Source organism: Lissotriton vulgaris, chromosome 3_1, assembly GCF_964263255.1.
Source record: "Lissotriton vulgaris chromosome 3_1, aLisVul1.2, whole genome shotgun sequence".
Lineage (NCBI taxonomy): Eukaryota > Metazoa > Chordata > Amphibia > Caudata > Salamandridae > Lissotriton > Lissotriton vulgaris.
In genome coordinates, this window is record NC_141689.1 from 536,966,126 (window position 1) to 536,980,135 (window position 14,010).

The window sequence follows — 14,010 nt, forward strand, 5'->3', positions numbered from 1 at the left end:
TTTCTCAGTGATAACTTTATCGTACCCAGCCCAGACCGCAAGAGCGAGAGGGATACCAGCAGCCCAAATTCATTCAGCTAAGGACACGAAAAAAACATGTGTCCTAAGTCCGCAGCAAATTCCGAACATTTCGGACAATATGATTTTGGGTTGTTTACGCTGGTAGCCCCTTTAGATATTCGCTCCGGGGTATAATAGAGCATAAGGATTATTCTAGTTTGCTGGAGTTTTAAGTTACCTGAGGTTACTGCTGCATTTATTGTTTCCAGAGATTCGTTAACCTCCTCCTTAGTGATATTATTATTGAACATCTCAGTTAGCTTGGCCGCTATCTGTATTCCATCGTCACTAGCCATCCCGATTAGTTTCTGATAGGTTTTGCCAATGACCCCTCGTCTGGCTACCCCAAAGAAAGCTGGCAAAACTTCAGAAGAATTTCCCTTTAACCCTAGTTCTAATATGCCTAGGCCTCAAACTAGATAGTTTTTAGATACTCATGGGGGCGCACCAAAATGAGAGTCCAAAAAGAGTAAGTAGAGAAATGTTCTTTATTTATCTTTGTTCAGCAAAAAAAAGGGCACATCAATAAAATATGTAGCGAGATCAGCCAACGCGTTTCACTCCCTACCGAGGAGTTTCTTCAGGGCTGAAAACAAATAAAAGACAAAATATTCCCATCAATTTCCTGCATAGCCAAGTGTGTACATATTATCCCATTTGACATTACATCAATGGAGATTCCTTGTAGAATACATGTTTCCTTGGGAACCAGGGAAAACAAAGAAAAGACACAGTAGCCTATTGCAAAGGAAAGACTGATCAACGAATATTTGTTAACTTTAAAACTTTAAAAACATCCTTTTCTAAGCGGTTGCTACCACGGAAGGGGGAAGGTTTACGTGGAAGACCAGCAAGAAGGAAGGTTCAAAACATCCTAAATACAATGTATATCTCTCAGTTGAGATCCTACTTTAATTTTGAGCATCCCCTGCATGGAGAGGTGAGTATATCGCTGTTAGTAGAAGAAAGCATATATCTCGCTTTATCATAACATAAACACATTTGAATCTATCATCACTATTTCACAGTCATGAATAGGTAACATGTACATAGTTTTACTGTTTTTGTATCATAGGTAGGAGAGAACACACCAAAAGTACAGTCTGCAAATTTTTTAGTCTTGTTATATCATGTAATATGAAAAATTAGTAGTATATGTATATATGCATGGCACAATTGAGTGCTCTACATCATATTCTCTCTCTTTTCTGGCATTTACATCATAAACATGCCTACCCATATTCAAGATAGACCATCCTCCTTTCCACTACATCTAGTGGGTTATATTTCATTGTCGAAGGGGCATGGAGGGGGAGAAGGTAATGATAGTATTGGACACAAATTATTTAGCAAGGAAGAGTGTGCTAACAAGGCTATGGTTCTTACCGCTGCGAATATTTTCGGTAAGTTGTCTTTTGTAAGATCCCTCTGTGATCACACTGGTATTTTTCGGTCGTTTCTTTATTCCAGCCTATTTCTAATCAGTACAAGATACATTGTTTTACATCAAATCTATATTCTGTTATGATTTACCTACGGTGTCTTATATATCTTCCTGTTATGCATACCTTTAAAAAACTTTTGGAGTACCTCTCTTCCCTTATCTTTTCTTGTTATCGTGGACTTTTGTAGGTCTTGTCCGAAAAAGTAGTTCTGGTACTTCAAAAAGCTACCCGTCCCTGGTTGTATTTGTTCTAGGTGGGTACAGTGCTAGACGGTAGGAAAAAATAAATCAGTTCAGAATTCGACACCAAATCCCTCATGTATTCCTACATCAACAGACTGCTGTATGTTTACATTTTGTGTTGTGTGGTCTCCCCTACCCGATATTCCAGAGTATTGGTAGCGCAACTTCACAAGAGGAGAAACTATTGTTGCAGTGAAAATATGAAAACAGAAGCGAGTTGTATGTACATGTTTCTCAATCCCCTAGTACTATATCCTTTTCTCACTGCAGATTTTTAACCCGACCTGATGTTACATATGATCATTGCCAAGGGACATCTTGCCCAATAACAGAGTATCCCAGAACAGTAGTACGTCTCAACCCATGCTCATAAACAGGATCCATGCTTCACAGGCTAAAGAACCGTTACTATTCTAACCAGCATAACAAATTTCTCCATGGGTTTAAAGTAATAGCCTTCTGTTTGGACAGTTAAAATAGTTAAATACTCTCAAAATAAAGAGGGGAAACCATAAAGTTTACACAAAAAGTAGCCAAAAGTTACTTAGTTGTGTGGCAAATATATATTAGCACTGCCACTTCTCTCCCATCCCTGGGATCTTAGCTCTTAAAAACCCAGTACATGTATTTGCTAACTTCTTGACCCCGTCTCTCACCTGTAATGACCGTCGTCAGTTTCGGCGTCTCGGCATGGCTGGTTCCAGGCTGAGTTCGCCATTTATTGGGACCGCCTTATATACAGATAGGAGTTAGCCCATTGGCCGATCTGTTTTCGCTCCTGTAGTTGGTTTGCAAAAATTAGGTTTTTTTCGGGCGCCATCTTAGACTAGTCAAATTTGCGTAACGTTGCTATTATAGCGCGTTAAATGTACATTTTAGTGAGTCTTACACACAATTCTGTTTCTATAAGAAGTGTGAACTCCTTTCTGTATATTTTAACGCTCGGTATGGAAAAACACTCATGTTACCGATCGTGATGTCATCCTAGTTCGTCTAGGGTCATATTACCGAGCTGTGACCAAGTGGTCGCTCAGTAATATCATAATCCTGAATAACAAGGCCTTTCTTTTGTATATTCGTTAATCGATCAAGTTTACACTTAATTGCAACTCGCGGTTGCAATGAATAGACTTTTTACTCTCGGGCGCCATCTTAGACTAGTCAAATTTGCGTAACGTTGGTAGTATAGCGCGTTAGATGTACATTTTGGTGGATCCTACATACAATTCGGTTTCTATAAGAAGTGTGAACTCCTTTCTGTATATTTTATCGCTCGGTATGGAGAAACACTCATGTTACCGATCGTGATGTCATCCTAGTTACTCTAGGGTCATATTACCATTAGTGTGTCGAGCTGTGACCAAATGGTCCCTCAGTAGTATCATAATCCTGAATAACAAGGCCTTTCTTTTGTATATTCGTTAATCGATCACATTTACACTTAGTTGCAACTCGCGTATTACGCGGGCACCATCTTGGAACGGATAACTGCCCCCTAGTATACCTTTTTATCGAGTTGGGTTTGTTCAATCTCGAGAGTTTATAAATCATGTACGGGTATGTTGGTTCTCTATCAGAAACTTTCGCCAGTCTATGTCCTTAGTTCAGTTTTAGACGTGATAGATGGGTGCGCCGTTGTGCTTGGGGCTACCTCCTAAGATATAGGGGTACACTCTGATTTTAGGCAAATTGAGTGTTGAACTCCGCAATATTTGTTTTTGCATTTACATTTTGCGGGTATTGGCCAGACTTAAGAGGCAAAGTGGGAAGATAGCATTAGGGGAACAGAGTATTTTATTAGTGGTACTTAATACTGCTCTATGTGGGAGGGTATAAAAAAGGAGGATGTGTCTATATTGAATTCATATCTGATCATATCGTTGACACACTCTTATTACATTGTTAGTACTCCTCCTGACAGACAAAAAAGTTTTTCAAGGATGTATGAATTGTACAGTTTTGATAAAGTATTGACTCCGAGCTTTACACGGTTCTTCACACAGTTTTGGCAAAGTACTGATACTGAGCAATACAAATTATCATAACATCATAAGAAATGGTACATTTCACTGTCCAAGTTCATACCGTATTTTATACTTTGTAGTTTACATATCCATCTTGCCTCCCGCTGTCTAAGAAGTACCTCCCGATTACCTCCTCTTAAGGGCAGTTGTACATGTTCCAAACCATGGAACCAAAAATCAGGTTTCCCACTATGTTTTTCCCAAAAATGTTTTGTATGGACGTATCTAGCATCCTTGTTCAGAATTGCTCTCCTGTGTTCTTGGATTCTTATCCTGAGGTTGCGTTTCGAGCTGCCCACGTATATTAATCCGCAATTACAGCCCAAAACATATACTACAAAGGTAGTCGCACAGTTTATAAAGGATAGAATTTCAAAATTTGGTGAGCCATTGAATGTAAAGTGCTTAGTTTTATCTTTGCCATATTCACAGATGTTACAATCCCTGCATGTAAAGAAGCCTTTCGGTTTCTGTGGCAGCCAATTGGTATTGATATCTTTGTTCGGTTTAAGATAGCTGGGGCATAGTTGGTTGCGTAGTGTTCTACCTCTGCGATATGTTACTGAGGGATTGTTTCTCACATGTAGTTGCAGTCCTGGGACCTCTTTTAAAAGATGCCAGTTATTTTTAAAAATTTTAAATATGCTGTTGTTGTGCCTGGTATATTTTGTTATGAATCTGACATCTGTGCTTGTTTTAAATTTCTTGCGTGATTTAATTTTAAGAGTTTCGTCCCTGGGGATCTTGCGTGTCCTGCTCTCTGCTCTGTGGATGACATCTTCACTGTATCCCCTAGCTTCAAAACGACTCTTGAGTGCTTGAAGATTAGTGTCAAAGGATTCTGTTTCTGTGCAATTCCGCTTTAGACGTACCATTTCTCCAAATGGTATATTTTTAATTGTGGAGCTGGCATGTGCACTACTTGCATGCAGAACCGCATTGCAAGCAGTGTCCTTACGGAAAAGGGTACTTTGGATTTTGTTGTTCCTGATATAGAACTTCAAATCCAAAAAGTTTATGCTCTCTCTACTATATTCCATTGTGAGTTTCACGTTCATGTAGTTCTTATTTAGGTAGTCAAAATAGTCCATAAGATCAACTTCAGATCCAGACCAGAGACAGATGATATCGTCAATGTACCTCCCCCAGAACACGATGTTGTTGGTCCAGGGGGAGGCACTCTGGTTCCATGCATGCTCCCTTTCAAATTGTCCCATAAAAAGACAGGCATACGATGGTGCAAATTTGGTCCCCATCGCAGTACCCCTCTTTTGGTGGTACCACATATCATCAAACAGGAAATAGTTTTTTGTCAGTACCAGTTCCATCATTTCTAGGACCATTTGGTTCTTATGGAGCAAGTCCGCCCCTTCTCTATCCAGATAGAATTCACTAGCTTTGAGGCCAATATCGTGTTGGATGGAAGTGTAAAGACTTGTAACATCTAAAGTTACAAAAAAGAGATCATTTGACCATTCAAAATCTTGTAGTTTATTCAAGATATCTTTACTGTCTTGAATAAAAGATGGTAAGTTCAGGACATGTTTGTTAAGTTTCAGGTCTATATATTCTGATAGTTTCTCAGTAGGTGAGCCTATTCCCGAGATGATGGGACGACCTGGCGGGAATGGCCCACCTTTGTGTATTTTGGGGAGAATATATATACAGGGAGATCTGGGGTTGGAGACTAGTAGGTATTGATATTCCTGGTCGCTGAGTAGTCCCATATCTTTCCAATCTAGCAATTTGGAATTGATTTCGATAGTTAGTAGCCCAATTGGATTGTGTGTCACTTGCTCATAGCAGTCTTTATCAGCCAACTGTCTCTCAATCTCATGTGTGTAATCTTTTCTATTCATAACCACAATGTTTCCCCCTTTATCGGCCTCCTTGATTACTATGTTAGGGTCTTCCCGTAATCTCTTGAGGGCATCTCTTTCCCCTTTGGTAAGGTTGGAGTCTTTAGATCTTTGTGCCATACTTTCCCTCTCAAGTTTGTATAGGCCGGCAGACACTCGCTCGTTAAATATATCAATGTTTTGATGGTATACACTGGGGAGAAACTTTGATTTGGGATGTAATCCACTATCATCAGACATATTTTCTGTAATCCTACATTCAGAGCGAATAGTGTCTAAGTCTACTTCCAATTCCTCATTAAGTGAGGTTAGACATTGTAAACCCTTTATCTCAGCGATAGACATGTTCACAGGTTCTACTTCAAAACCCAAGTTCCCAGGTAGTGAGTTACACATAGGTTTATTGCAAAAAAATTCTTTTAATTTTAGTTGCCGTGTGAATTTAAACAGATCTACATGTACATCAGAAAAATCACCATCCTGTGTAGGACAAAACCCCAAACCTTTATACAACAATTTCTTTTCATCAGAATCCAAACATCTATCTGACAGGTTGACTATTCTCAATTCTGACTGATTATTCATTTCCATGTCATTATTCTTTTCAATACCATCTATTGCTTCGCTTGTTCTTTTGGTTTGTTCTTCCCCCTCTCTGATCTCCTCACTTGCTCCTCCCCCTCTTCTCTTGTTGGACCTTTGGAACCTCCTGCCACCTCTCCTTGTCTTTTTTGCTGTTGTATTTTTCTGGCCTGATTCCCACTTATTCTTAGTTTCTCCATTTCTTTCTGGAAAGTGGAGGGGCCTGCTTCTAAAGGGAGTCCACCTGGGGCTGTTGCAGAGGATACACTATCTAGTGAGGACAGAGAGGTAGTGCTCACTGATCTTAACTCTTCACTTTCCTCCCTCGTTCGTTTCCTTGTAGAGTCATCTGTATTTATATTGTCAAATTTTTTCGCAAAGGTGTATATGCGACCATCGCGATAGTCTTTATCATCCCTCTTTATCTTTCTTAGTTTCTTATCTTTTAGATACATTTGGTGGTTGTCAATTACTTTTTTCAAGATCTCATAGTTTTTTTCAACTAGATCCCGGTTTTCACAGGCCTCAATTTCTTTTACTACATTTTCTATTTCTACCAAAAGTTTAGCCCCCTTCTCTTCAGCATGTTTGATTAGTATTTGCATCATTACACATGAGGCACCCTCCAAGTTGGTTTCCCAGTCCTTTAGTAAGTCCTCACTCAGGTCCTCAAATGTAGGAAAGATTAGGATGCGTAACCCTCTTGGTACTTTTTTCTGGTGGATGTATTGTTGCAAGGTTACGCCATCCCACCATCGTGATAGTTCTTGTCTCCTCAATCTTTCCAATTTTTGGAACAGTGCCTTCAATCCTCCGGTTTCTGGCGCATTTGGTATGTTAGAATTTGTACGAGAGTCTTTCCCGAATAGGTCCTGTGCCATTTCCTCGCGTTTATCGTCAAATTTGGACATGTTTGTTGTCTTTCTATAGCTGGATGGCTGTTAGTGCTTGCTGGTCCAGGTAGCGGCATTTTTAAGGTCCGCTGCTGCTTTTTCGTATAAATACCTCAAACTAGATAGTCCCTGATTTGCAGATACCTAAAAAAATATCTGTGTGGTAGGAGGAATTCATCTCTCCGAGACTGAAAGGATCGACAACCCTGCCCGTTGTAAAGATGGCCCAGCCGGATAACACCCTTACATTGCCATCCTTTGTCAACGTAGTCATGAAATATACTTGGCGATAGAGGATTCCCCCATAATACAGTATAAGTATGCAAGTCAGGGAATTCGTATGCCTTAGAGATTTCACGCCATATATTAGCTATGTCCTTGACTATCTTGAATCGGACTCTCTTAAAATAGTTCGGGTTGGATGTTTTATATAGCAAATACCTGGAGTCACATCTGAAAGCTAGCTGGTATGAGAGCCAAGTAGTACCGATTTCAAGTCCTTTAAATAGGTTCTGTATTCGCCCCGTGAATGCGGCCCGAAAGTATAACTTCAAATCTGGGAGTTTAAAGCCTCCCTGCTTAAATGATAACTTTATATAACGTATAGCTCTCCTGGTGCGCCAATAGCTCCAAATGAAACTACCTATGGCGCCGTCCAGGCGCTTAAAAAAATGTTTGAGGAGCCTTCAATGGGATAGTACGAAAAAAATAGGGGAACAGTGTTTACAACGCAACTTTTACCACTCAGTACCTTTAACACGCAACTTTTACAACGCAAGTCGTTACAACGACTTGCGCTGGGGGGCGCTGTAGGATAGGGAAAAGTTTAATTTACTATCCAAAACCTTCCCTACTATCCACGGGGACTGGAGTTGGAATAGTAAATTTAACTATTCACTATCCAGCGCCCCCCAACACAAGTCGTTGTAACGACTTGCGTTGTAAAACCTGCGTGGTAAAGGCATGCGTTGTAAAAGCATGCATAGTAGCGACATACATCCAAAAAAAGTATAAGAATTTTGGAAGGACATTCATTTTGACGATATTACATCTCCCATGTATGCTCAGTGGTAGCCGGTGCCAACAGCACAAGTTAGCGACTACTTTCCTTAAGAGAGGTTCGTAGTTCAGAGATATAATGTCCCTAACTTGACTACATAAGGTCACTCCCAAATACACTGCACTTTTTGTAGTGCCTAAAGCTACTGGGAGAATATCAGGTTAAAAATTGAGTAGTGTCTGTGTTTTGTTCCGATTGAGCTTATAGCCAGAAAAAGAGCCGAATCGTTTTGCATCGGTGGTTATGGCAGCCAGAGCATTTATCGGCTGACTCGAGAGGACCGTGATATCATCCGCTTACACTGTTAATTTGAGATCAATCCCATTTAAAGTAACAGGTTTAATATCAGCACTGGCTAATAGATGTTTGATAAAGGGCTCTATGTAAATAGCGATCAACAGCAGGAATAACGGACATTCTTGCCTTGTACCCCGATGTATTGCAAAAAAGCAGATGACTGGCTGTTGAGTATGATTGCAGCAGTTGGACTTCTGTACATTTTTTGTATAGCCGAGATAAGCCTTTGACCGAGGCCCATGAGAGTCATTGCTGCCCATAGGGCTCCACAGCTAACTGGGTCAAAGGCTTTCTCGGCATCTAACATCAGCATCCCCAGCGGCTGACCTAGCTGTCCCGAAATGACAAATGCTGCAATGGCAGTATTAATATGTTCCGCCGTGTCTCTTCCGGTGATGAAGCCATGCTGTTGGTCAGAGACCAATAAATGAATAATGGAGGCCAATCTCGTAGCAAGAATTTTAGAGAACAGTTTTGCATTGGCATTTATCAGTGCTATTGGCCGATAGGAACCCATTTCATCAAAAGGCTTCCCCTTTTTCGAAGAGACCACAACGTTCATACCATTCCAAGAGGTGGGAGCCACGCCATCGTCCATAATAGAGTTACAAAGCTCCATAAATAAAGGGGCCAATGTACTTTTAAAAACTTTGTAAAATTCGAGCAGAATCTTATCCTCCCCAACTGCCTTGCCAGCAGGGAGAGCTGCAATTGCATCCTCAACTTCCTGACCCTGAATGTTGTTTTGAAGAGGGCCGAGATAGAGATGATACAAAACCGGCATGTCACATTCCTGAATATAAGCCGAAGCGGCTTGCTGATTGAAGCGACCAGAGTCACCATAAAGATCGGCATAGAATAGCCTGAATTGCTCTGATATATCTGTGGATCTTGTATAGGTCAAACCATCTACCCCTTTAATTGTTTTGACAAATGATTTAGCCCTCCGATCTGCAATTTGGTTAGCGAACAGCCGACCCACTTTCTAGCCGTATTCATACTGGTTGGTTTGCATTTTGTGGTATCGATGAGCGACTTTATCCCGCAGCCTTCTCAGAATTTTGGCTTTAGCCTCAATGACCTGCTGATAGACCGCTTCTTCGGCAGGGTCTTTGGAGATGATGGTTCTTGCATGTAGCCGCTCGAGATCTACACTGCGCTTTTGATCTTGCTCCAGATAAAAAAAAAACCTGTTGATTTTGTTTGATAACATATTGAAGCGTGGCGCCTCTAACGCATGCTTTCAGACAATCCCAGACTATTGCGATGGCGGCCGTGCCCCTATTATTTTCTATATACTCTTCCAATATACTTTTTAGAAAATCAAGATAATCTGAATTATTAAGGAGATGCCTCGGAAAAGTGAATTCTCTGGTTGGTTCCTAAAAATAAGTCTGCAACTGTATGATTAACATAACCAGATTGTGGTCCGATGTTATTTTGGGGCATACCATAACAAGCGCATTCTCTAAAATAGCCCTTCTTGCGAATACTATGTCTCTCCTTGAATACTGATTGTGCGGCATGGAGTAGAAAGTAAAGCCAGTATATTTGGAAATAACCTTCTCCACAAATCCTCTAACTGAAGAAGGTGGAGAAGCTCTAGAACTACGGTCCTAGTTCTGCACATTCTAGACCGTGCAACAGTGTTAGTGGTATCAATTTTCCTATCTAGGATGCAGTTAAAGTCTCCCATCACAATCTTTTCACCAGGCCACTCAAAGAGCTCAGAAGTTAACTGAAAGATAACATCTGGGCAATCAACATTTGGACCATATACCATGCAAATTGTAAACATACGCCCCAAAATTATCATCTGTGAAATAGCTCACCTCCCCCTATGATCGGCCAAAGATCGGAGGATAATAGCCCCACATCTCTTAGATTTCAGAAGAGCCTCCACCCGAATAGAGATAGTTTGTGATGTGCAGACAATGACATCGTACATCAACTGCTTTAGCAATGCTCTGTCTTTATAAGCAATATGTGTTTCCGCCAGACCCAGTATATGCGGCTTAAAAACGTGCAGCTCTTCTGCAACTAGCCGTCGCTTATTAGTTTGATTAATCATGGCTACGTTCCAGCACATGCATTTGAGTTCAGACATCAGTTGATCCAAATAAGCCTGATCCCATCGTGCCCCAGTCAGTTACATATCCTTCCCTCATGTGTTCTACTCATGTACAATCGTCTAGACTGTGGCTTTTTTGATCTGCCCCCTTTCCCCAAACCCCAATCCCCTTCCTCTTTCCCCTCTCCCCTCCCCCTCTCCCAGTACCTACTAGAAGAAATTCTTGGCTGTCCCATGGTGTCAGCATACTGAGGGCGCCTTCATGACCCCCCAACCGAAACCCCAGTGCCCACCTCACCCACAGCAACCCAACACAACCGCTAATCTATTTTAAGATTGTTTATCTAAGAAAACGCTGACCACTTTTCAGATTTACAACCCATTGTGAACATTGTAAGCATTGTATATCCAAGACATTATATCCGAGAAAGAGAGGAGAGACTGGAAGTTTTTCAACAAAAAAAAGAGGTTAGAAATAAAGAAAGGGACCCTCAGCTCTATTCTCATAATCAGTCCCTGCCGGTTCCTTGCCATCTTGAAAGAGCTTGTTTAGCATCTTGCTCATTGAAGAAGAAATGCTGACGTCCATCTTTTACAATCTTCAGACGGGCGGGTTCTTGTAGGAACACTTGTGAGCAGACATTTTTGAAGGGGTCCATCAGCTGTCGGAGCTTCCAGCGTTTATCCATGGTTGCTTTGCATAAATCAGACCCTACAAAGATGGACATCGTGTCTATCTTGATTGGAGATGGCGGACACGCCTTAAAGTATATAGCTATGTGCAAGTTGTATTTTCGTGTCCATGTCCCAATCCTCGAGGTCCGGGAAGGCCTCCTGCATCAGTTTGACGATGTAGGTCTGTGGATCACTACCTTCCCTCCCCTCCGGAATGCCAAAGATCCGTAGGTTCTGGCGCCTCTGTCTGTTTTCGAGGTCCTCGATCTTTGACTGCATTAGCGCCATTTGAGAGTCACATGTCTTAACCTGATTAGATGTATATGAGTTGGATTCCTCTACTTCGGCAACCCACTGCTGTAAGTCCGTCACTTCAGAGGATAGCGAGCTGACTTTTGATGTTACCTCTGCCAAGGCCAACTTGATCTCCTTGCTATCGTCACTCGTCAGTTTAAAATATATCTGAACCTCTGATCTCTGGGCATTTAAGGCTTGCATTAAAAGTGATGGTTCCTCTCCTGCCTGTACCTGTACTGGATTGCAGACAATAGGAGCAATTCAGCCAGGACCGGGCGCCGTTACCGGTATTGATGAAGCTATAGAGTTAATTGCTGGTGAAAAAACTGGGGGCATCGGAGGACTTCCGCTGCCAGGAGGGACAGGTTTCATTACCTCGCCGTTTGACTGAGTAATACCGGTGCTGGCCTCCTCCAGTCTTTCCATAGGAGTAGTTGTTGTACTGCTAGCGTTAGCCGAGAAATTATGTTTTTAACTTCCCCTTTTGAGGATACCCATTACCGCAGTGGGCTGACCCCGGAACCTGGTTTAGAAGTACTAGTTGAAACCTCCTTCAAACACCCCATTGTATCTATCACTTGCTGCTTAAACCGCCACCGTGGCCTCCCCCTCGAGTCTTCCTGCTTTTGCGACCCTAGCACATCTTGGTGGTTTTGGGACTGTTGGTTTTCATTTTTCTAACTGCGTCACCACTGGCTTTGCTGTTGCTGTTATCTCGGACGTCTTCCCAGCTGTGGACTGCATTCGACCATTCTGTATCTGGACCTATCAAAGTATAACAATGCTCAATTGCCCAACCATCGAAATGCGTATCAGTGTCAACAGGTAAGTTGCTGCCATTAAGAGTCGGTTGCCCTGCTTGATCAGATTGCTCTACCTGTAGTTCATTGATGGCCCTGGAGTTGCTATGATTCTTCCTATGGTTTGCTTTACTGCATCCCTTCTGTAAGCTATCCTCCAGGATTATCTGATCAAAAGTCTATGCAGGGCCCTTACATTCCTGCACAATTAGATACTCTACTATAGTAGGTTGAGCCGTAATACTTGCGCACTTATCCATTGTTTTACCCTGTGAGCTGTCTTTCTCTAACGCAGACCGACCGTCCGAACCATCGAGGACGGTACCTGAGTTAGTTAAGCTGGGGGCTTTACCAATTCCCTGCAATGAAGATAGATGATCCATAACAGCGGGCATAGTCCTAGCGCTGGCCAGACAGGCCTCACTGTTTCTAACATCTAAAATTGCAGCATTCTGCACTTCGGCCATGACAACACCTGGAATGGAGTTTTCAGTCCCACATGACCGAAGCAGTTCGGTTGCTCTTCCAGACTGAAGAAGTTTTAAAATTGGCTTACCTAGCTGTGCGCCAATCCCCAGCTTGACCCTGGTGCTAGGACTGGCAGAATTACCATGAGAATTACTGTGAGTCAGATCAACTTCAGAGGAGGAACGGCAAAAGCTCTGCTTGCCGTTTCCTTCTTGATTGTCATTCTTCTCTTTGTCTTTGTCTTTATCTTTATCTTTCTCCTTGCTGGCAGTTTTACCAGCTATACTTGCATTTGAGCTAATATTCTCGTTGCGGCGATCTTTAGCTGAGCGTGATGGCACCATGACCCTCTGCAGTCTTCCTTCTGTGAGTGTAGCAGGTTGCAAGATGGTCCCTGTAATGTGTTGGGGCAATGCGTGCAGTGTGCTCGATGAGGAAAGTCGGAAAACCTGGAGCGGAACTGTCCGTGAGGACCACCATGCAGCTCGGAGCACAACACCCCGCTGGCGGCTGTTGAAATGTTGAAATGCGGCACATTTACCGGCACAAGACGGCAATCTCTGTAGTTGGAAGAGACAAGATGAGGCGCACAGGCAGAGCGATACCAGCGGCACCGAAGGACGCGAGGCACCAAGAAGCGGTACCGGCAAAAAGAGATAAGTGAAGTGCGGGGTGCCGGGTGCTAGGAGGGGATGCACGGGAGGCTCGGTGAAGGATACATGCGGAGCGTCCTCAGCCCGGCGGCACTACTCCGCCATCTTCCTTCCCTGCCTCCCTGGAAATCTCAAGAAATTCAAAGAGTACTCATGTAAAAAGGCAAATGCTGCAGATTCCTAGAAGTACTTCCATGCATAATCATTTATGTTTAAGTAGCAAGTTTATATTTATTCACCCATACATGATATACAAAGGTGTTTTTGATCTGTGTACCTATATTTTGTTTTTGTCTATAGAATTTCTTTCCTGTTCTTACCTTATGTAATCACTAATTGTTGTGGTGTTCCCTCCTCTTTCCAAACCTGAAATCAAATGTACTGTTTTTCTTGACAGGAATAAGCCTCACATCATTTTCAAGATGGGAAGCCATTTGCAAAAGGTGTGTGAATAATTAAAGTTTTGCAAGTTTGTAGGTGTTTCACCACCTTTTGCAGTTGTCTCCATCCTAAAACGTCCAAAACCTATCCCATCCCGGTGAGTAGATTTACTTAATCAGAATTGTAAGTGTAAGAAAGTTGAT